This window comes from Homarus americanus, unplaced genomic scaffold (genome assembly GCF_018991925.1).
Source record: "Homarus americanus isolate GMGI-L3 unplaced genomic scaffold, GMGI_Hamer_2.0 scaffold22466, whole genome shotgun sequence".
Classification (NCBI taxonomy): Eukaryota; Metazoa; Arthropoda; class Malacostraca; order Decapoda; family Nephropidae; genus Homarus; species Homarus americanus.
Genome location: NW_024728688.1, coordinates 25,001 through 50,177, shown reverse-complemented (window position 1 = coordinate 50,177; position 25,177 = coordinate 25,001). Strand labels below are relative to the sequence as shown.

Genomic DNA, 25,177 nt, shown 5'->3' with positions numbered 1-25,177 from the left:
CTTTGAAGGGATGTGTAGTGATATGTTTGTCGGGGGGAAGAATTTGTGTCAGTAAGGAATAACATTTGTATGATTTTTTAAGTTTACGCGTATATTTCGGACTTGTATGATAAAATATTAATACAACCATATCAATAAAATTCAGACGTAGAAAAATCGATAATGAAAGGTATTATCGATTAAAATATTAATACAAAATTAATGATAATGGAGATAATGTGGTATAAGGGTTAATGGGACAGGCGCCATCTATTTTATGATTCATTGCCGTATTTATGTCGATATCGTTGTATAATAAAGTCATAAAAATAACATTATGTTAAAATTAACAATACGAACCTTGTCAAATAAATATAACTGGAAGAGACTACGAGCCGAAACACAACGACATCATAGCCCAAACACAAATCAAATTACCCATATTTAACATTTTAACTTACCCAAACGTAACATAACATCCAGGGAATAATTTTTTTAGTTGGGTTAGTTTAGGTTGAGTTAAGTCTTGTCGCCTGCTATCATTAATGTTTTATCCTCGTAGCTTCTTGGCGACCTCCTGTTTACGGTGTCGCCTGCCAGGCAAACTTTCTGCCTTATTTTCGTCATTTCATACTTATGTTCCACTTTCCCTACGGCCAACTTTGTGCCCTTTTAAGACCAAAACAAATATATGTTTAGAAATATCATTACCAGGTTTAAGGTGAATACTGAGAAGTCCATTTACTTAACCTGTATCAATAATAATAATAATAATAATAATAATAATAATAATAATAATAATAATAATAAAAATTATAATAATGCCCAGAAATATTAGTATCTTCTTATAAAACTCTTTTTAAATTTATACATATTATCCAACTTATATAGACACTATATATATCCTCACTTTATAAACTTTATATATATATATATATATATATATATATATATATATATATATATATATATATATATATATATATATATATATATATATATTTTATCCCTTTATAAACTTTATATATGCTCCCTATAGCTCAGGAATATGCGCCTGCGAGTTATAATTACAGGTTAAATATAACTACCTATAACATCACTCACTGTTGGTATTTACAAACTGGAGCTAAGATTAAACCCGGGGCAAAAAGCTGTGTTAGAAGGTTTATTTTAGTGATGATAAGAGGTTTTGGGGGAGTGAGGAGGGGTGAAGCTGTCGAGGGTGTCCTTCTAACCTTTGTTGTGTGGCTTTGCTTCTTTCTTTTGCTAATGCTCTTTATATTAAGCTAAATATAAGTAGAATATAGTTATTTCTTTTATTATTTCACCACGGTAACTCAAGTCTGTCTGTTACATTTATAACAAAAGCCGTAATTGCTGCTATAACAATATGTAAAACTATTATTATTAACTAATTTGTTCTGTTTTGCTTATTTACGCATAATATTTCCTTGGAATTTTTCACTAATTATGAGTGTTTGTTTAGTGGGAATTATGGGTAATATTCATACTATACATTTTCCCTGGCTTCACTGCCTCCCTAATATAACGAATTTAAATAATTATAGGTTATTGTATAATTTATGTGCGTCGTCTGTTTTTCTATTTAGATATTAAACAAAATATACTGGCAAGTTTCATTACAATCTCTATAAGTTGGCGAGGATTTCCTGCAGCTATATTGGTCTTTATATTAGTGAATCTGTTCTATCTAACCTAATCTAATTGCTCCCTGACCCCCTGATTAGGTTAGTTTATGTTAGCCAGGTTAGGTAGGGTAGGTTGCGGTAGGGCAGGTTATGGTAGGGTAGGTTATGGTAGGGCAGGGCAGGTTATGGGCAGTTACGGTAGGCAGGGTAGGTTAGTGGCAGGGTAGGGTAGGTTATGGTAGGGCAGGGGAGGTTATGGCAGGTTGGGGTAGGGTAGGCTATGCAGGGTAGGTTATGGTAGGGCAGGGAGGTTGGTGGCAGGAGGCCAGGGGCTATGGCAGGGGGCAGGTTATGGCAGGGTACAGTAGGTGGTAGGGCGTAGGTTATGGCAGGGCAGGGCAGGTTGCAGGGTAGGTTATGGGTAGGTTAGGCAGGTTATGGTAGGCAGGCAGGTAGGGTGGTGGCAGGGCAGGGAGGGTAGGTTACAGTGGCAGGGCAGGTCATGGCAGGGCAGGGCAGGGCAGGTTGGGGCAGGGCAGGCAGGCTGGTCGGTGGGTAGGGCAGGCTATGGTAGGGCAGGGCAGGCAGGGGTAGGGTAGGCAGGTGGCAGGCAGGTAGGTTATGGTAGGCAGGGAGGTTATGGTAGGGTAGGCAGGTTATGGTAGGGCAGGCAGGCTATGGCAGGCAGGGCAGGCTGCGGTGCTGCAGGGCAGGTTATGGCAGGGCAGGGCAGGTTATGGAGGGCAGAGTAGGGCAGGGGTAGGGCAGGCAGGTTGGCAGGCAGGGCAGGCTTGGCAGGGCAGGGGTAGGTTAGTGGTAGGGCAGGGCAGGTTATGGCAGTGGTGGGGTAGGTTGCGGTAGGTAGGGTAGGTTATGGTAGGGCAGGGTAGGTTAGGTTAGGCTTGGTTGATGGTGATTTTCTGTTATTTTTACACATATTTCTAATACCCAAAGAAGAACGGCGCACTAGTATAAATCGACCACTATTTTGGATATACACTAATAATAATAATGATAATAACAATATTTATTATTATTATTATTATTATTATTATTATTATTATTATTATTATTATTATTATTAATTCTAAGTTACTCTTTAAACATTTTCTATATTACAGAAAACGAATATAGAAACATTAAGGGGAACTACTATATTCCACAATACGAACGCCCTTGTGACACAATGTTTCATACCTCGAAGTATATATATATATTTTTTTAGCTCCACAACTCTTCCATGACTTAAATATGGTGAAGGCACTCTGATAGGCCGATAAACACTTTACTACCTGGCACTTTTAAGAGTGTGGCGGCACGTAAAGTGAACCCGGGGTATAAGTTGAATTAATAGTTTAAGTGCCTTTGCTTGGACTCAGCCATTCTTCACCCTCCCCTCCTCCCCTTGTAAGAACTAACGCTATTATGAGAACCAGGTTTTACGCTTATTATTTTTGTTATACTCTAATGTACTCACAAAGAAAATAAATTACTCTGGGTAATGAGAAAAAGAGAGAGAGAGAGAGAGAGAGAGAGAGAGAGAGAGAGAGAGAGAGAGAGAGACAGAGAGAGAAAGACAAAGACAAACAGACAGACAGACAGACAGACAGACACAGACAGAGAAAGGAGAAAGTTGTGTACACGTTTTCCTGGATAAGTTTATTTACATTTTTCTATTAAACTTTGTTGATAGTTTATTGATACTGCTCCAATATTTGATTTACTCTGAGCTAATGAGGCCCAACTACTGTGAGTAATGACTGGTGATTAGGCAAAGTTATGATTACATATATAAGTAACGTGACATGTTGTGTTGTATTGTAGGTGGGTGTGTGTTGTGTTGTGTTGTGGTGGGTGTGTTGTGTTGTGTTGTGTTGTGTTGTGTTTGTTGTAGTGCGTGTGATGTGTTGTGTTGTGTTGTGTTGTGTTGTGTTGTGTTGTGTTGTGTTGTGTTGTAGGTGGGTGTGTGTTGTGTTGTGTTGTGTTGTGTTGTGTTGTGTTGTGTTGTAGGTGGGTGTGTGTTGTGTTGTGTTGTGTTGTGTTGTAGGTGGGTGTGTGTTGTGTTGTGTTGTGTTGTGTTGTGTTGCAGGTGGGTGTGTTGTGTTGTGTTGTGTTGTGTTGCAGGTGGGTGTGTTGTGTTGTGTTGTGTTGTGTTGTGTTGTGTTGCAGGTAGGTGTGTTTTTGTATTACAGGCAGATGTGTATTGTGTTCATGCATACATACATACAACTATACATAACTGTCGACTGGAATACACAGCACCATACATATCTGTCAACTATGTATGTATGTATGTATATGTATGTATGTATGTATGTATGTATGTATATTGCACACTGCTCTACACAGCTGTCGGAGTTACACATCACCTTCACTATCGGGTCGGTGAGGGAGGGAGGGAGGAGGGAGGAGGGTAGGTGGGGGAAGCAAGGGGATGAGGGGGTCAGTGAGGGAGGGGGGGAGGAGTGGAGGGGCAGTGAGGGGGAGGGAGGAGGAGTGGAGGGGCAGTGAGGAGAGGTGGAGGTCAGTGAGGAGGGAGGTGGAGGGCAGTGAGGGAGGGAGGGAGTGGAGGGCAGTGGATATTGGAATATACACAGCTACACACAACTGAGGCACAATACAGTGTTATGGTCTATCTTCACCACACCTCCACTGATTTATAACTATATATTCGTTTGGGGACCTGCCTGTGTCTCTCTCTCTCTTTTTTCTTTCTTCTTCTCTCTCTCTCTCTCTCTCTTCTATACATAACTCGCCTCCATGACCGTAAACCGTCTCTCGAATCAACACAGACTGGGGCCGTTGTCTCCAAGTGTTATTGTTGTACTTACACAGAAAATGGGTCAAAACTTTAAGGCGTTTGGGGATTGGGTTAGGTTAGGTTAGGGTAGGGTAGGTTAGGTTAGGTTAGGTTAGGTTAGGGTAGGGTAGGGTTAGGTTAGGTTAGGTTAGGTTAGGTTAGGTTAGGTGCAGGGCAGGTTAGGTTGGGTTAAGTTAGATTTTGGTAGGGTAGGAGTGGGTTAGGTGGGTTAGGTTAGGTTAACCCTGCCTCCATCTCCTCCAGTTCAGCTCATGTTAATACCTTTATCGCCTCATTAACCTGAAAATTTCACCTGTAAAGACAATGAATGACTGAATGGCTTATTAAATGGCCTCTCATTCGGACAATAAAATTTCCAGGGTGAAATCTAGAGAATTATTGATAACAAATAAACTGTGTGTGTGTGTGTGTGTGTGTGTGTGTGTGTGTGTGTGTGTCTGTTTTGCCTTCGTCAGAGCTCCAGGCAAAAGTGTCTCTATATACCAGGTAAATAAAGGTTATATTTTGTTATCATCTGGCTGGGATTACCGACCTTAAGGTGTGTGTGGGGAGGGTAGGGGGAAAGAGGGTGTTGTCTTAGTCCAGAATGAATCTTATTACTGGTGGAGGGTGAGGGGAGGGGGTGAGGGGGACGGGGGTGGGGGGGAGGGGGTGAGGGGGGGAGGGAGGAGAGGTGGAGAGAAAATGGTACAAGGTTGTATCTCCCGAGGCGAAATCTCTCTCTCTCACAAACTAATTCCAAAAAAAACTTTGATACGAAGAAAATATTAAAAAAAAAAATCTTAATTTCTTTCAATAACTGGTTAACATTGGCTGACTCACACAGAGACGCCAATTAACTGGTTCTTGAGTCAGTCCAATACACTTAATATTGATGGTGTAGTAACTTAAGACACTGTACATACCTGAGACCTACTTAACTTAACCCAGTGATTAACTTAGATACTTAACTGACCTACTTAACCTTAATGATTAACTTAGATACTTAACTGACCTACTTAACTTAACCCAGTGATTAACTTAGATACTTAACTGACCTACTTAACTACAGTGATTAACTTAGATACTTAACTGACCTACCTAACTTAACCCAGTGATTAACTTAAATACTTAACAGACCTACTTAACTTAACCCAGTGATTAACTTAGACACTTAACTGACCTACTTAACCCATTAATAGTAGATTGTGGCCTTCAAAACCTCATATCACCGAAATGTTAAAAAAATCTTACCTATTTTTAACAATTTAATATTTGAAGTAGATTAGACTTGTAGGTTTAATTTTTGTTCACTTAACCTGTTGATTAAGCTTCGTAACACTGGTTTAATTTAACTCGTATTATCCAGGGTTTATTGGTGGTGGTGGTGGTGGTGGTAGTGGTGGTGGTGGCAGGTAGCAGTGGTAGTAAGTGGTGGTAGTGGTGGTAGTAGTGGTGATAGGGGTAGTGGTGGTAGTAGTGGTGATAGGGGTGGATAGGGTAGTGGTGGTAGTAGTGGTGATAGTGGTGGTGGTGGTGGTAGGTGGTAGTGGTGGAGGGGTGTGGTAGTGAGGAGTAGTGGTGGTAGTAGTGGTGGGTAGTAGTGGTGGTAGTAGTGGTGGTAGTGGTAGTGGTGGTAGTGGTGGTGGTGGTGGTGAGTGGTGGTGGTAGTGTGGTGATGGTGGTGGGTGGTGGTAGTGGTGGTGATAGGGTGGTGGTGGTAGTGGTGGTGGTAGTGGTAGTAGTAGTGGTGGTAGTGGTGGTGGTAGTGGTGGTGGTGGTAGTGGTGATGGAATTGGTGGTGGGTGGTGGTGGTGGTGGTAGTGGTGGTGATAGGGTGGTGGTGGTGGTGGTGGTGGTGGTGAGTGGTGGAGGGGAACACCTACCTGGCCTCACTAGCGTCTAAACAGTGATAATGCTTTAGTGGATCATATTTCTCACCTATGAGCCTTCACTTCTTTATCTGTGTGTGTGTGTGTGTGTGTGTGTGTGTGTGTGTGTGTGTGTGTGTGTGTGTGTGTGTGTGTGTGTGTGTGTGTGTGTGTGTGTGTGTGTGTGTGTGTGTGTGTGTGTGTGTGTGTGTGTGTGTGTGCGTGCGTTTGCGTGTGTGGTGTGTGTGTGTGTGTGTGTGTGTGTGATTGAAGTGATTAGATATTATTATTATTATTATTATTATTATTATTATTATCATTATTATTATTATTATTAGTGGTGATAGTGGTAGTAGTGGTAGTAGTAGTAGTAGTAGTGGTAGTAGTGGTAGTAGTGTAGTAGTATGTGAGTAATGATGGTGATGATTAGTGGTAGTAGTAATTAGTGTAGTGGTGGTGGTAGTGGTGGATGTTAGTTAGTTGGCGGCGAAGGCATGGCTATGAGGGGAGGCTGGAGGCCAAACGTAGTAGTAACAGCATCATGTTTGGTGCCGTGACACAAGGCTCACCGCGGCGCTGGGGTTGCTTCGCCGAGGTACCCCCAGGCGATCAAGCTGTGAGTGGGTACCTAACATTAGATCAGGTGTGGGGAAGGAAGAGGGGGGAAGGTGTGAGTGTCGGTCTCGCCACCTCCTTGTGTCCTGAGGTGTAGTAGTCGGTGTGTGGTGTAGCCGGCCTGTGGTCCACCATGTGTCGTCACGGCTCTAAGATCCTCCTTTCAGTGCTGCGTGGTGTAGCGGCAGACCTTGACGCACAAACATTTTTTCTTCTCTCCGATGTTCTGTTTAAACAAATACTGTATCAATAAATTACAAATAACACGAATCATTAAAATCAACATTAGAAAAAGTCTATTAAATTAAAAATAATTATTGAACATTAAAAAGTAAAAAAAAAAGTAAATTAACCCCCAAAAATGTTATTGAACAGTAAAACAAAAAATGGTGAATTCTCGATGTGGCGGAACGATCCACTTAACAGCAAATCAGCTTGACGGAGCTGTCAGGGCTGTCTGGAGCTGAGTCAATAGGTCGATTGTTCATGCCATCAATGTACAGGATTTAGTCAGCACGGTCAGTCAGTCACTCAGTTAGTCAGACAAATGCTCATTTGGCTAACTAGCCTACAAGAGAGGGGTTGTTGAAACACACACACACACACACACACACACACACACACACACACACACACACACACACACACACACCCACACACACACACACACACACACACACACACACACACACACACACACACACACACACACACACATAGCCTTCCCTTCCCAGAGTGGAGTTTTAAGCAATGAGTGACACCAAAATGAGAGATTTTAGTGAGACTCTACACAGGTCACAGAGGAGACAGGTGACGAGGAGAGGTGATGAGGTAGACTATTATTACACCGTTGTTGCTTGGATTAAATGTTTGTTTGTTTTACTTTTTGTTTTTAGCAAAGTTGATGATTTGGGTCGACTCTTTTCTTTAATTTGTAGATCTTAACTTTGACACAGGTGGGGCAGGAGTGGGGGGACAGTAGAGGGGGACACAGGTAAGGGGAGACAGGTAGGGAGGGGGACAGGTAGGGGCTGGGTAAGGGGGACACAGGTGGGGGGGACACAGGCAAGGACAGGTGGGAGGGACAGGTGGGGGCACAGGTGGGGGGACAGGTAGGGGAGACAGGTAAGGGAGGGACACAGGTGGGGGCAGGGTGGGGGAGCAGGTGGGGACTGGAGTGGGGGGGGACAGGTGGGGAGGGGGACACAGGTGAGGGGGCACAGGTGGGGGACATGGGTGGGGGGACACAGGCAAGGGGGGACACAGGTGGGGGGGACACAGGTGGGGAAGGACACAGGTTGGGGAGGACACAGGTGAGGGACACAGGTATGGGAGGACAGGTGGGGAGGGACAGGTGGGGTGGGGTGACCACGTAACAATCAACTGGATCTGGACCATATCCGGCCGGGGTTTGATACGACTGAAATTATTGAACATTTAGGGAATATAGGGCCTGAAAGTGGTGTGTTGTGTGTGTGTGTGTGTGTGTGTGTGTGTGTGTGTGTGTGTGTGTGTGTGTGTGTGGATTTCTTCTCTCGCTTTTAGCTGAGTCCACCATCACAATGTAAGAATATCTCACTCATCACTGACTATCTACTCACTCACGCCTTCACTCACTCACTCACTCACTCATTCACTCACTGTAAGAGCTGCCAGCCATGCACATATCCCCACACATCATCCCTCCCCTCAGTTCTGATTGCTAATATAAACTACCATTGGGAAAATTAATGACATCATGATACTAATGAGTTTTATTTGCATTTTAATCATAGTTTTTTTTAATGTATTGAGAATAAAATATTGACGAGCCGTAAATATGATATCTTTCACTCGTTCAAGAGTCGGACTGGCAGGAATACTATTAGATACTAGTCTACAGTAATCTTCTTATCTCTTATTTGTCTTATTTTATTCTTCTTTCTATTCTTTTATCCTAGTTTAGTATTGTCTTCGTATTCTTGATGTGATGGAATATAGAACAGCGTGCTTTAAATTGTTTTCTGCGGTGGATATGAGTTATGAGGTTGACCACAAACTTGAGAAAATTGTCCAGGTTGAAGATAAAGGTTCTTCAATCTCCTGGTCTGTCAGGTGTGTGTGTATGACGTTGGTTTGGAGTTGAAAGTCATATTTGGAAGAATATATGTCTGTCAGGTTGTGTGTGTGTGTGTGTGTGTGTGTGTGTGTTAAGATCTGGTTTAAAGCTTCTCTGAGTCTTATAGTTGAATCAAAGCACATTTCACGAGAGTCTTTATATATCTTGAGAGTCCTTTCATTACCACACAGACACAACCTCAACAAACACACACACACACACACACACACACACACACACACACCTTTTCTCTCAATGTTTACGTGTCCACATTACCTTAATTCATAGTTTTATGGCTATTCAACTTTGGTCTTTTCAAAATTCCTCTCGTTTCTCGTCTACCTTCTCCCTTCAATTCACCTCAACCAAGGATTCATTTTCGTCCCTTTCTCTATGTGCTCGACTTTTATTACTTTGTCTTATTCTTTTTCATTGCTAATTTTCTTCCCACTTATTTTTTTTTCCTTTTTTGGGGGGTGGGATTAAATTTTCCTGCTCATTACAATCTTTTATATCTCGAGCGATCTATTTACTGTAATATATCTTCTCTTTTCTCTCTCTTTAATGGAAGACCACAGTGGGACCATAACCTAGCAATCTATGGGGCCATATTTTTGAGGCCACTATACGGTCATACGTTCAAATTTCGTCTAAGGCCATAATGTGTCAGGGCAGAGGAGAGGCAGTCGTGGCCATGTGAGGCAGTCCCCGTGGCCATGTAATAGGCAGTCCCCGTGGCCATGTGAGGGCAGTCCCCCGTGGCCATGTAGAGGCAGTCCCCGTGGCCATGTAAGAGGCAGTCCCCCGTGGCCATGTAAGAGGCAGTCCCCGTGGCCATGTAAGAGCAGTCCCCGTGGCCATGAAGAGGCAGTCCCCGTGGCCATGTAAGAGGCAGTCCCCTGTGGCCATGTAAGAGGCAGTCCCCGTGGCCATGTGAAGGCAGTCCCCCGTGGCCATGTAAGAGGCAGTCCCCCGTGGCCATGTAAGAGGCAGTCCCCCGTGACCGTGTAAGGGGCTATACACATCAGGGAATATATTTGTTTTGGTAGGTGGAGGTGGATGGCCATCACTCAACCAGGCCAGGATGTCGGGAGCATTAGTGAGAGAGAGAGAGAGTGAGAGAGAGAGAGAGTCACGAACAGGGCCTCAGCGTCATCTTCGGGCGTAAGAATTATCGACCATTGTCTTAGGAGAAAGAAAAAACATTATTGTTATTTGGACTTTAGGGTAATGTGTGTTGAGAGGTCTGTAGACGGGAAGATTAAACTCAAGCTGGTGTAATTTCCTTAACTATTTCGGCATTTTATAGCGGTGAAGAGCTGGTCATACATGTTGTTGTCTCTCTCTTTTTCTCTCTCTCTCTGTGGTGGAGTGGTGTAGGTGGCGGCAGGTGGTACGGGAAGGTGGTGGGTGGTGGCAGGTGGTGCAGGAAGGTGTGGTGTAGGTGGTGTGGGTGGTACGGGAAGGTGGAGTGTGGGTGGTGGCAGGTGGTACAGGGGAAGGTGGTGTAGGTGGCGGCAGGTGGTACGGGAAGGTGGTGTGGGTGGTGTGGGTGGTACGGGAAGGTGGTGGCAGGTGTGCAGGGAAGGTGGTGTAGGTGGTGGCAGGTGGTACAGGAAGGTGGTGTAGGTGGCGGCAGGTGGTACGGGAAGGTGGTGTAGGTGGCGGCAGGTGTGCAGGAAGGTGGTGTCAGGGCAGGATGGAGATGATTGGATTAATTGTGACTTATGCATTATGACAGTAACGGCGAGGGGAGTTTCTCTCTCTCTCTCAAAGATAAAGCGGTATCACACACACACTTCATTACAATACTTCTAAAACGCATACTGGGACGAGGTAATAATAATAATAATAATAAGAAGAAGAAGAACAAGATGAAGAAGAACAAGATGAAGAAGAACAAGAAGAACCAGAACAAGAAGTAACAATAATATCACCGACCACAATATTAAACACAATACACAGTTCACTCAACACTGTTTTGTCTCAAAGTTTGTAGTTCAATTATTTCCCCGTCGAGTAATGGTGAAGCACAAGGACCTTACCCTCGGCAGGCATTAGCATATAGAGTGTTGAGAATACATCCAGTTTACTCTCTCTCTCACACGAGGAAAGTGACGACAGCTAGCTTGATACACCTACACCTGACAGCATACCTCATACTCCACCTCTGTTGAGCCTTGACCACAGCTGACAGCATACCTCACCTCCACCTCTGTTGAGGCCTTGATACACCTAGCTGACAGCATGCCTCATACTCCACCTCTGTTGGGCCTTGATACACCTACACCTGACAGCATACCTCATACTCCACCTCTGTTGAGCTCTGATACACCTACACCTGACAGCATACCTCCTCACCTCTGTTAGGCCTTGATACACCTACACCTGTAAGCATACTTCACCTCCACCTCTGTTGGGCCTTGAGTACACCTACACCTGACAGCCTCATACTCCACCTCTGTTAGGCCTTGATACACCTACACCTGACAGCATACCTCATTCTCCACCTCTGTTAGCCTTGATACACCTACACCTGACAGCATACCTCATACTCCACCTCTGTTAGGCCTTGATACACCTACAGCTGACAGCATGCCTCGCCTCCACCTCTGTTAGGCCTTGATACACCTACAGCTGACAGCATACCTCATACTACACCTCTGTTGGGGCCTTGATACACCTACACCTGACAGCATACCTCCTTACTACACCTCTGTTAGCTTGGTACACCACACCTGACAGCATACCTCCTTACTACACCTCTGTTGGAGCCTATGCACCTACACCTGACAGCATACCTCATTCTCCCCACCTCTGTTAGGCCTTGATACACCTACAGCTGACAGCATGCCTCATACTCCACCTCTGTTGGCCTTGATACACCTACAGCTGACAGCATGCCTCATCTACCTCTGTTAGGCCTTGGACACCTACACCCTGCAGCATGCCTCATACTACACCCTCTGTTGAGGCCGATGCATCTACACCTGACAGCATACCTCCTTACTCCACCTCTGTTAGGCCTTGGTACACCTCACCTGGCAGCATACCTCATACTACACCTCTGTTGGGCGTGATACACCTCACCTGACAGCATACCTCATACTCCACCTCTGTTGAGCCTTGGTACACCTACACCTGACAGCATACCTCATACTACACCTCTGTTGGGCCTTGATACACTACAGCTGACAGCATACCTCATACTCCACCTCTGTTAGGCCTTGATACACCACCACCTGACAGCATACCTCACCTCCCACCTCTGTTAGGCCTTGATACACCTACACCTGACAGCATACCTCATACTACACCTCCTGTTAGGCCTTGATACACCTACACCTGACAGCATACCTCATACTACACCTCTGTTAGGCCTTGGGACACCTACACCTGGCAGCATACCTCATACTCCACCTCTGTTAGGCCTTGATACACCCACACCTGACAGCATACCTCATACTCCACCTCTGTTAGCCTTGGTCACCCACACCTGACAGCATACCTCATACTCCACCTCTGTTGAGCTTTGATACACCCCAAGCTGACAGCATACCTCATACTCCACCTCTGTTGGGCCTTGATGCACCTACACCTGACAGCATACCTCATACTACACCTCTGTTAGGCATTGTACACCTACACCTGACAGCATACCTCTCCTACCACCTCTGTTGGGCCTTGATACCTACACCTGACAGCATACCTCATACTCCACCTCTGTTGGGCCGCACACCTACACCTGACAGCATACCTCATCACCACACCTCTGTTAGGCCTTGTACACCTACACCTGACAGCACTCCTACTCACCTCTGTTAGGCCTGTCACCTACACGCAGCATACCTCATACTCCACCTCTGTTAGGCCTTGGTACACCTACACCTGACAGCATACCTCATACTACACCTCTGTTGGGCCTTGATACACCTGACCCAGCATACCTCATACTACACCTCTGTTAGGCCAGGCTATTAATGCAGACAGCAACATACACACATTATTACTTTCCTGTGTATGTCAATGTGCATTATATACACACACACACACACACACACACACACACACACACACACACACACACACACACACACACACACACACACACACACACATACAGTCAGACATTTGTATAGTTAATCTTATCGTTAAATCGTTAGAAGTTCATTGTTGGGATATTGTTGTTTTGTTGTTTTCAATCACTGTTTTGAATTTTTTTCTCTGGTACTCTCTCTCTCTCTCTCTCTCTCCTCTCCTCTTCTCTCTTCTCCCTCTCTCTCTCACACGTGTCTGACCACCACCCATCACCACCACCCATCACCACCACAATCCATCACCACCATCTCACCACCATACATCACCACCACCCATCACCACCACCCATCACCACCACATCCATCACCACCATCATCACCACCATAATCCACCACCTTCACCACCACCCATCACCACCACAATCCATCACCACCATACATCACCCACCATCCACCACCACCCATCACCACCAATCCATCACCACCATTCCACCACCATACATCACCACCACCATACCCACCATCACCACCACAATCCATCACCACCATACATCACCATCACTCATCACCACCACCCATCACCACACAATCCATCACCACCATACACTCACCACCATCACATCACCACCACCCATCACCACCACAATCCATCACCACCATCTCTCACTATACCACCACCATCACACCATCCATCACCCTCAAACCATCATCCCACCACATCCATCACCTCACCACCACCACACCACTCATCACCATACAGCACTCGGCATCATACTCTTAATCATACACAACCACTGCTCCTTCCAGACCCCCTCCCTCCTCCTCACTCCATCTCTCCTTCTCTATCTTCTTCTCTCACCTCTCCTTCTCTATCTTCTTCCTCTCCACCTCCCTCCTCCTACCATCTTCTTGTGTAATTAGATAAACTCTTACTACATTACTAATATTTCGTTCTTCTGTCTGTCTGTCTGTCTGTCTGTCTGTCTGTCTGTCTGTCTGTGGGTTGTGCAGTGTAGTATGTGTGTGTGTGTGTGTGTGTGTGTGTGTGTGTGTGTGTGTGTGTGTGTGTGTGTGTGTGTGTGTGTGTGTGTGTGTGTGTGTGTGTGTGTTGTGTGTGTGTGTGTGTGTGTGTGTGTGTGTGTGTGTGTGTGTGTGTGTGTGTGTGTGTGTGTGTGTGTGTGTGTGTGTGTGTGTGTGTGTGTGTGTGTGTGTGTGTGTGTGTGGCCCTGTTAGTGATAGCATGACTGTGTCGTCTCAGTTGGGTTGATGCCGTGGTCGTCCTGGCTTGGATGGCTGCCAGCGACGATAACAAGATTTCAAGTTTTCTTTTGGAGTTAAAAGAGAAAATGAGAGAGAAAAGAAAGAATTGAATAATAGAAAAGGAGGTGAATATCTGGTGTCATCTGAGAGAGAGAGAATGACAGACGTAGATAATGAGAGAGAAAGAGAGATGAAACCTCGTAACATAACTCCCTCCGTGTCTCAGTCCCCCTTCCTCTCTCCTATCTACAGTGTCGGCTCTGATAACCCCTCGTGTTCAGTCCTGCGTTCGAGTCCAGCTTCGGTGGGAGGGAAGGAAGGTCTCTATCGTTGCAGTGGCGGAGTGAACCACCACTCGACTGCCGTCTTAAAGGTCACTGGTTCTATACTGCTGCACTATTCTTTCCCCATCCTGTTGTAAATAAGTAACTTGGTGTTTGAAGTGCACACACACACACACACACACACACACACACACACACACACACACATTCCTGGGACACAATGGATAGTTTTGTATAAGTTGAAAGTGAAGGAGGCCGTTGTTCAGTGCTGCGAATACCGAAGGCTGGAGTCACCCTGTCTTGAGCCATCATGCCTAGTGCCTTGGGGAATAAATTTAGGATTTTTTTCTCATCTTATGCATAGAAATTCATGCCTCTGTCTGTCCGTGTGTAGGTAAAATCATCTGAATATTGTGGGGCAGTCTCAGCTCAGCCCTGAGATCACATAAATTGTTCCCTCTCAGCTCACTTAAGATCCTGAAACTTTTAAACAGCAAGTGAATTTCAGATCATTGTGTTATGTTTCCTGTTGTGAGTTTGTTGTTTTCTCTCTCGTAACAGCCACAGGTTAAGAGCCATGAAATGAGTCAGAGTCGAATAATATTTACAGTTGTACCATAAGTGTAAGTACTAGTGTAGTGTACCATATGTAAGTGTACCATAGTTGTACCATAGTGTAAGGTACCATAAGTAAGTGCAATATAAGTGTAGTGTACCATAGTTGTACCATAAGTAAGTGTACCATAGTGTAAGTGTACCATATGGGTAATTTGTACCATAGTTGTACCATAAGTGTAAGTGTACCATAAGTTGTACCATAAGTGTAAGTGTACCATAAGTGTAAGTGTACCATAGTTGTACCATAAGTGTAAGTGTACCATAAGTGTAAGTGTACCATAGTTGTACCATAAGTGTAAGGGTACCAAGACAGCGAGAGACAGTAACGGTACCTGCCTCACAACACTCCCAGGATGTCTGTTAGACAGGTTGTGACAACATCCGTGCTTCGCTAACTATCTTGTTGACGCTTCGCTAAACTTTTTCTTTCTCCAAACTTAGCGAAGGAGTTGAAATGTTCGCGCTTTGCTAACTTTGTACAGTTAGTTCGCGCCAGTTAGTGAATACATCCGCGCTTCGCTAACTCCTATGGTTTGATGCTTCGTTAATCTCTGTAAAGTTAACGATGAAGTATTGAAATGGTCGCGCTTCGCTAACTCCCGTGATGACGCGCAGCTAAACTTTTTTTTTACGGAATTTTGCGATTTGAGTTTTTTATTTAAATAAAAACTAGGAACTAGGAAAGTTTTTCATGGTAGGAGAGATTTATCATTTAGTATTTCCCTTTTCTGTCTGTCTCTGTCTATCTATATATCGCTGTCTATTTGTCTGTCTGTCTGTCTGTCTTATTCTGTCTGTCTCTTTATCTATATATCTGTCTCTTTCTGTCTGCCTTTGTATAGTTCTGTCTCTGTCTATCTATCTATCTATCTATCTATCTATCTATCTCTACCTGTCTGTCTGTCTATAGCTGAGGGGATTTTACCATGATTTTTCTTCACTCGGGGATTTAAGGATTTTTTCTGGCAGGACTTGTAGGATTTTGTAGGATTGTCTTCTGTGTTTACGACGGGATTCGGGATTTTTGTTCATAGAGAGAGAGAGAGAGAGAGAGAGAGAGAGAGAGAGAGAGAGACCACCAAATATTCTACTTACCATATTATCTTTCTCTCTCTCTCTCTCTCTCTCTTACAGATCACGTCAGCCACGATAGAGTAAACAGCCTCAAGATCTCGTAGAAACTATTAAAAACTCCATTAAAAGATGTGTATATATATGGAGGACGAACTAGGTGGATTTATATAGAAAAAAATATATGATTCAAGTTTATATGATTGTTAAGAGATCGTGCTATTGTGAAATTGTCGGATAGTGGACGATGGTGAAGAGATTTGTGTAGTGGGCTGGATGAAAATTACGTTACGTTGTTTGGGGATTTCTGGCCACTTTATGTGTATGTTTTTGTGTTGATGAAACGGATGAACGAACAGACAGACATCCGTTAAAAAATGGCGAAGAATTAAGAAATATCGTTTAAATATGGATAATTAAGAGGAATAGTTGCCTGGTGGATATTATTCACAAGAACATGAATTATAATGAAGATGGAGGAGGTGGTGGTGGTGAAGCCTTGAGGCTCTCCGGCAGTAGAGAGGATACCGGGGGTGTCCTATGAGTACCCAGGAAAACCAAGCCACACCCACAACGTCTTCAAGGGGTTATATGAGCCTCACGTGAAGGTAGACTCCCAGGAACTGCTGGAGACGTGGCCGAGGGTGAGGTATTCCCGCCCTGATGTGACGGACACCAGAGGGACGAGTCAGCGCCCCCTGGAGGAGATACAGGACTGGCGGGAAACGAATCTCTCCTTCGGGTTCTACTCTAGGACGCCCGATCTGGCTTGTTCAGTGGGTGAGGACATCAGGGGGACTTCGAAGGACGCCGCAGGAGGCCAGGGCTGGATGGGAACACTCAGCTCCTGAAGGATACCAGGAGGTGTCTGCTTCAACCCACGACCAAGAAGCTCTCTGTGTGGTGAGCTGACGGTGTTGTTGTTCTCTCTCTTTCTCTCTCTCTCTCTCTCACTTGCTCGCCTTATCGATAAACTGGAGTCTTCTCGTCACTGCTCATTGTTCCTTCCCTTAACAATAGCTTTTCTCTCCACCTCCCTCTCCCTCCCTCTCCCTCCCTCTCTCTCTCATTCCTCCTTTATCCTCCATCCCTCTCATATTTTTGTATTCTATAATTTTACAATATTTATCTAGGTATTTTGTTCAGTCTTAGTAATTATTTGTGTATTTTTTCAGTATAATTCATCGTCAATATTGCTCTCAAGGCCATTACCCTCTCTTGACCCATACACTAACTCTAACTAGCCAAACACTTTTCATCCACTTATAAAACACTTTTGAATGACACGAAAAGTTAAATGTATAGTTTTCCTCTTATCCACTTCCTTCTCATACGCCTAAGTATTGTTTTGGATACTTTTCGCAAAACTTCCCGTAAACTTTAGTTAACTTGGACTTTCTCACCAAGTGCTTCATATTTTTTTGCTCTAGTTATTGTGTTATGACTGGTTTTATAAGAGGGTTGATAGTTAACTAAAAATATGTTCTCTCTCTCTAGCTCTCATATCTGTTTTGTCTCTCTAACGTAGTTAAATTTCACTTTATACCCACACATTAATAATTCAGATATTGAATAATAATTTGCCCTTGTATCTCTCTGCGACACACACACACACACACACACACACACACACACAGGGTGCCCCAGGTAACGAGTGGAGGGCAGGCTCAGTGACGCTCTGGGACAAGATCTTAGCGTCTCAGCAGGAGCCTGGAGGACCTGCTCAGCGACATAGAGGGAACACATCCTAAGTGCCAGTGTACCTGTGACCACCTCGGCTACGGCAGCTTCTCTGTGAGTGTGTCTGTCTGTAGTGGATGTCTGTAGGGAGTCTGTAGTGTGGATGTCTGTAGTGGATGTCTGTAGGATGTCTGTAGGATGTCTGTAGATGTCTGTGTGGATGTCTGTAGTGTGTCTAGATGTCTGTAGTGTTGTCTGTAGTGGATGTCTGTAGGAGTGTCCGTGGATGTCTGTGGATGTCTGTAGTGGATGTCTGGTGTATGTCTGTAGTGGATGTCTGTAGTGTATGTCTGTAGGATGTCTGTAGTGTATGTCTGTAGTGTATGTCTGTAGTGTATGTCTGTGTGTATACCCATGAGGCTGGCTGTGACAACCTGTAGCAATTTTTTCTGTAAACTGCTGTGGATGTAATGAAACAAACCCAGCATTGTTCAGGAGGCTGACGGTCACTACACCCACCACCAGTCTATATGTTTCTCTGTCTATATGTGCATTTATCTGCTGGCATTAAAGGTTTAGATGAGGAAAAAGGGTAGAAATAGGTAGAAACTATTGACGTTGTTGGTTGGACTGTTCCATAAATTTCACCTTTATTCATCTTATTTCATCAATGGAGGAAGGAAAGAGTGAATTTCTTGTTTTATCCTGATTTCGGTGTTTGGTCACGATGGAGCTATATAATCGATTGAATACTGATGGAACATCATTTTGGCATCTGTAAATCTCACGAGATATTTGAACTGTCTTCTGATTGGTCAAAGCAGATCATGTGGAGTTGGCATATAATTTCTTGCGAAAATATGTTTATTGAACTTTAACTCCGCCAATATTCCTGTGTATGAGGAGTTTGTCTTTCCCAGTCACTGGTCAGTCAGTCAGTCAGTCCATCACGATTCACAGTGCACGTAACCAGGGTCTGAGAAACGGTGATTGGTCGTCCATCGGATAAATAAGGTAATAACTTGGTCGAAATAGGTTAGGAAAAGTTAGGTGTTTAAAGAGGTCATATCTCATTAACTAGTCATTAAGCACCCAAAATAAAGGTCAACAACATACATAAATAAACACTATTTTAGTAATAAAAAGTTGTGCAATAAAACATATTTTGTCCGCATTATTTTTAGTTTATTTCTGAAGCAGCGAGTAAACGACGCTGCTGTGCTGGCCCTGGTGAGAGAGCCATTACTGAGTTACGTCTTGAGTTTAGAAGGAATGAACCACTGAACACTGCCAAACAGTGGTCCGTTTAGCGCGATAATCGGACATATTTCAGCGGTTGTTTTCTGTCAGCGGAGCGTGGAGAACACAAGAAGCCACTGACCTACTTTCCACCTCATAAAACAACGATATTTGGAGTGGTGTATACCCCCCCCCCCACTGAACTAGTTACCAATAGACTTGGTTGTCATGAAAGTCTTGTAAAATCAACTAAACCTAACTTAACCTACCCTACCCTCCTACCCTACCCCTACTCCCTACCCTACCCTACCCTACTCCTACCTCCTACCCTACCCTACCTTACCCCACCCTACCCCACTCCTACCCACCCTACCCTACCCTCACCCTACCCCTCACCTTCCCACCATCTACCCCACCACTCCCACCCCACCCCACCCCACCCCACTCCTACCCCACCCCACCCCACCCCACCCCACCCCACCCCATCCCATCCCACCCCTAATCCTACTCCCACCCCTACCCACCCACCCACCCTACCCCACCTCTACCCCATCCCACCCTACCTTACCCCAACCCTATTCCCCACTCCACCCCACCCTACTCCCACCCCTACCTTACCCTACCCCCATCCCACCCTTACTCCTACCCCACTACTCCTACCCTACCCCACACCCTACTCCACCTCTACTCCTACTCTACCCCTACCCTTTACCCACCTCACCACTCCTACACCCTACCCCACCCTCCCCTACCCACCCTAGCTATAAGGAGTTTGCTTTTTGTGAGTTTTATTATGAGAATTTTACAAGGATTTTTATATTACAAGGACAACGTCGATATATATATCCAGGTAACGTCGTACACAAGTCAAAGTCATCGTTCGTGTATAAAAAGAAGAGTTATAAGGATATGGGTAAATATATTTCACTGTCCCAGACGCTGGTTGAATTTAAAGTCTTAGAGCCGTGGCGGACAACCCATGAAACACGGTGTAAAGTAATGCGAACATCTGTATCCCAGGTTTATGTTTGGCTATCTGAAGGAGATAGAGAGAGAGAGAGAGAGAGAGAGAGGAGAGAAACGTGTGAGAGAAGAGAGAGATAGAGTGAGTGAGTGAGATAGAGTGTGAGGATAGGGAGTAGAGAGAGAAATAGTGTGTGAGAAGAGATATAGTTAGTGGTGAGATAAATAGAGTGAGGAGAGAGAGAAATAAAGTGAGAGAAGAGAGAAAAATAGAGAAGCAATATTCGAGAACAGATTTACACTTGAGTTCCCTCAGTGTTTACAACTCAGACGCGACGCTATCGACGCTTGAACGAGAAAGTCATTTTTTCCCCAATATGAACACCACCTTAGCCATAACCCTCCCTATTCTCTCCCTGCATTTACCCAACTTTCCAGACTGTACCGGGAAAGAAATTAACAATGCGGGGGTTCAGTCTAGACGGCATTAACCAGTCTACTTTACTGCATCTTAAAAAGTAACTTTAGTAAGTTTGTCAAGCACTTGGAAGGATTTATAAGTCAACGCACGGGTTTGCCTGGCGCGCGTGGAGTGATTGTTTAATACCAGTATGAAGGAGGAGGCCGAGGGGAGGGAGACTTAACTAAATGTGGATGATTGCACAAAGGCGCCAATTTTTGCTGCAGTATTCATGTCTTTGTGTGATTATTTGTGATCACGCGTTTTTTGTATGAACGTATACATATGTTAGTGAATACTGTATGTGTATATGTATATATTTATGTATATTGTGGGCTCTATCTATCAGCCTGCCTGTCTGTTAACCGGTGTACTTTTGTGTCCCCCGCCCCCTCACAGTCCGAGTCGCTGGCTGGCCTAACCAACGGCTGCTCCATCCATCTGACCAAAACTTCAGCCATCACCCACCTGGCCAAGGACGACCCCAAGCACGACCACGCACACCTCCAACACGACGACCTCCAGCATGACCCTCACCTCCAGCACGACCACCACCTCCAGCACGACCACCACTTCCAGCACGACCACCACCATGATCTCCACCACCACCACCATCACCACGACCACCACTCCTCACCCACCAACCAACACAAAGGTATCTCTCTCTCTCTCGTCTTGTTGTTTATAATTATCGCGATATTTTTAAGTTATGGATCTCAGCGTATAATCAAAGGAATTATTGAAGCATGTTCAGACGTTGTATAATAGTAATTATTTCAACAACTCGACTGTATTATTCATGAAAATTAGAATAAACGAAATCTATTAATTTACAAACTTTGAGAATTTCAGTTATGACACAAAAATTCTAGATCAAATCTCCATAATTTAGCATCAGAAAAAAAATGAAAACACGATAAAATGCCTAATTTCGCTTCAGTATTTTTTGCATTATGTTTCTTTTTTCTCCCCATCGGCGACATTTCCATTTTTGTCAACTATTGTAAAAATGATAGAAATTTGACGGTGGTGGAGTTAAACTAACGTAGTGTAGTGACTGGACTTCCTCGCCACACACTGCTATGCATTTTGATTTTAGTTAACATAGTAAAAACACAGAAATGCATAGTTTTACCATTATCATCTATGTATGTTTATGTATCTATCGTTACCGTAATTTTTATCTGTTTTTGTATTTATTTTATTTATCTTTACAAGTAAGACTGTGGTACAAATGTTTTCTCTTTTTGGCCAGCGGTGAAAAAATAAATATCACTATCATTGGTCGCAGTATCAGGGAGGGCGTTCGTGTGGATCCTGCCTTCATCCGGATCAGCCTCGCGAACGCCCTGCACTCACTAGCCATATTAGTAAACAAACCTACAGAGGACGTATTTTGTAAACACACTCTCACTGGCTGGGCGTATTTGTAAACACACTCGCTACATATTAACACACTCGCTACATATTAACACCCTCGCCACATATCCTCACTCACTACATATTAACAATAACCATATAAACACACACAACACACACACACACACCAGAGCAGTACGCTGGCTACCTCTCTCTCTTTGGCTTCAACAGGGGGAGACAATAGTGTTGGTAATTGTATACACACACACACACACACACACACATACTGATACGCACACGAGTAATACACACATACACTAACACACACACGTTCATAATATGCACGTCTACACAACACACACACACATGCATTGATATATGCAGTAATACACACACACACACACACACACACACACACACATCAACAATACCCACTCGAGCGACCTCTTCTCTCATGAGTTCGAGCATTATTCATCACCCAGGCTGGCGGAATCTTCTCCGTCTGGCGAACGCGGTTTATATTTAAGCCTGACAGACGGGCCCTTCCTCCCTCTCTTCTACGGCGTATTTTGGCTCCATAAATTTAACTCTTCAGTGATTCCTGAAGGTGCAGCCATTCTCTCTCTCTCTCTCATTACTGTCTGTTTTCAACCCTCAACTATGTCTGTCTCCTGGGCTCTTTATCTGTATGTCTGACTATCTTGCTCTGGAGTTCTCTGTCTGTCTGTCTGTCTGTCTGTCTGTCTGCCACTACTGAATTATTTGTCTGTCTGTGTCTCTCCCGAGTTCTTTGTCTACATTTCTGACTTTTCTGGATTATCTGTCTGTCTGTCTGTCTGTCTGTCTTCTCTGTCTTCTCTGTCTCTCCTAACTTCTCTGTCTGTCTGTCTGACTTCTCTGTCTCTCCTAAACTCTCTGTCTGTCTTTCTGTCTTCTCTGTCTCCCTATCTTCTTGTCTGTCTGTCTGTCTTCTCTGTCTCTCCTAACTTCTCTGTCTGTCTGTCTGACTTCTCTGTCTCTCTCCTAACTTCTCTGTCTGTCTTTCTGTCTTCTCTGTTCTCCTAACTTCTCTGTCTTTCTGTCTGACTTCTCTGTCTCTCCCAACTTCTCTGTCTGTCTTTCTGTCTTCTCTGTCTCTCCAACTTCTCTGTCTGTCTGTCTGTCTTCTCTGTCTCTCCCAACTTCTCTGTCTGTCTGTCTCTTCTCTGTCTCTCCTAACTTCTCTGTCTGTCTTTCTGTCTTCGTCTCTCCCAACTTCTCTGTCTTTCTTGTCTTCTGTCTCTCCTAACTTTCTGTCTGTCTGTCTGACTTCTCTGTCTCTCCTAACTTCTCTGTCTGTCTTTCTGTCTTCTCTTGTCTCTCCTAACTTCTCTGTCTTTCTGTCTTCTCTGTCTTCCTAACTTCTGTCTGTCTGTCTGACTTCTCTGTCTCTCCTAACTTCTCTGTCTGTCTGTCTGTCTTCTCTGTCTCTCCTAACTTCTCTGTCTGTCTGTCTGTCTGTCTGTCTTCTGTCTCTCCCAACTTCTCTGTCTGTCTGTCTGTCTTCTCTGTCTCTCCTAACTTCTCTGTCTGTCTGTCTTCTCTGTCTCTCTAACTTCTCTCTGTCTGTCTGTCTGACTTCTCTGTCTCTCTAACTTCTCTGTCTGTCTGTCTGTTTCTCTGTCTCCTAACTTCTCTGTCTGTCTGTCTGTCTGTCTGTCTTCTCTGTCTCTCCCTAACTTCTCTGTCTGTCTGTCTTCTCTGTCTCTCCTAACTTCTCTGTCTGTCTGTCTGTCTTCTCAGTCTCTCTAACTTCTCTGTCTGTCTGTCTGTCTTCTCTGTCTCTCCTAACTTCTCTGTCTGTCTGTCTTCTCAGTCTCTAACTTCTCTGTCTGTCTGTCTCTTCCCCGTTATCGTCCACCATCCAAAAACCAAAGATATTTTTCGTCATCAAATTTCCCAGAATATTAGAGGCTTTTAAGAATATAATTCACATAAAGATTTTTTTCTGGTTATGATGAAAATGTCCGATTGGTGGCCATTTAGGAGGGCCATTTATGAAGGCCATTTATGAGGGGCCATTTATTAAGGACATGTTGGAGGGCCATTTATGAGTGTTGAGTAAATGAAATAAGAATAGATGAACATTGGTCTAATTATTATGGTGAGCTTAATGATCAGTATATATTTATTAGGAGGAATATGTGACTGAAGAGGAGGCGGGAAAGAAAAGGGTAGTGAGGAGGAAAGAAAAATTATGCGTGCGTATGCGTTCATGTGTGTGTGTGTGTGTGTGTATCGGGTATATGTATGTATGTATGTATGTGTTAACGTTACCATAACAACAAGAGGAACTGGAGAAAACATTCAACATGTTTCAACACACTTCATCCTCTCTCCCCGTACAATAGCATCGGGAATAATGTGCAAGAGACTCCCACATATTTCAGGCTTCTCCTCAGGCATAAATATCTTTGTGTTCGCCAGACGGAGACGTTCGCCAGATTGGGAATTAGATGGGTCGACTCATGAGGGATTGGGGTCCTCCACATACATACATACATACATACATACATACATACATACATACATGCATACATACATACATACATACATACATACATACATGCATACATACATACATACATACACAAAAGACTCCTTTACAACACAACACCACAACACCACAACAACACAATATTACCCCTCCCCTCTCCCCAACACAAGTAATGTCACCATAACTCAGCCTGGCCGTCCACAACACTCCAGCCTCCATCACCACCTCCCCTCACCCCTCACTTAATTTACTTCTCCATTACTTAACTAACTCTTTTTAGCCTCCTCTGTTACTGTAAAATAAGTCGTGTGTGTCTGTCTGTCTTTCTTGTTGTTGGTTAAGTTAGGTTACTGTGTGTTAGGTTAAAGTGCACACCAGTTTACTATAGACAGACAGACAGACAGACAGACAGACAGACAGACAGAGAGACAGGGCGGTCAGCATCATGACTATATATACCAGGAGGTTTTATAGATAAACAGTTAAAGCATTAGATGAGAGGACTGGTAGTGACTGGAGACTGACTGGCTGATTACTTTGTTACCCCGAACATAGACTGTAGACTGTAACTGACTGAACTAAACGACTATATACCTTCACTCACTCACAAACTGTAGACTGTATTAACTAAAAGACTGACTGTACCACCACCAAAATA

At 44.1% G+C, this 25,177-nt stretch overlaps 1 pseudogene; it reads left to right on the top strand.

The window, feature by feature from the left end:
* LOC121866181 overlaps window positions 1-25,177 on the top strand; it is a 52,732-nt pseudogene that overhangs the window by 11,425 nt on the left and 16,130 nt on the right.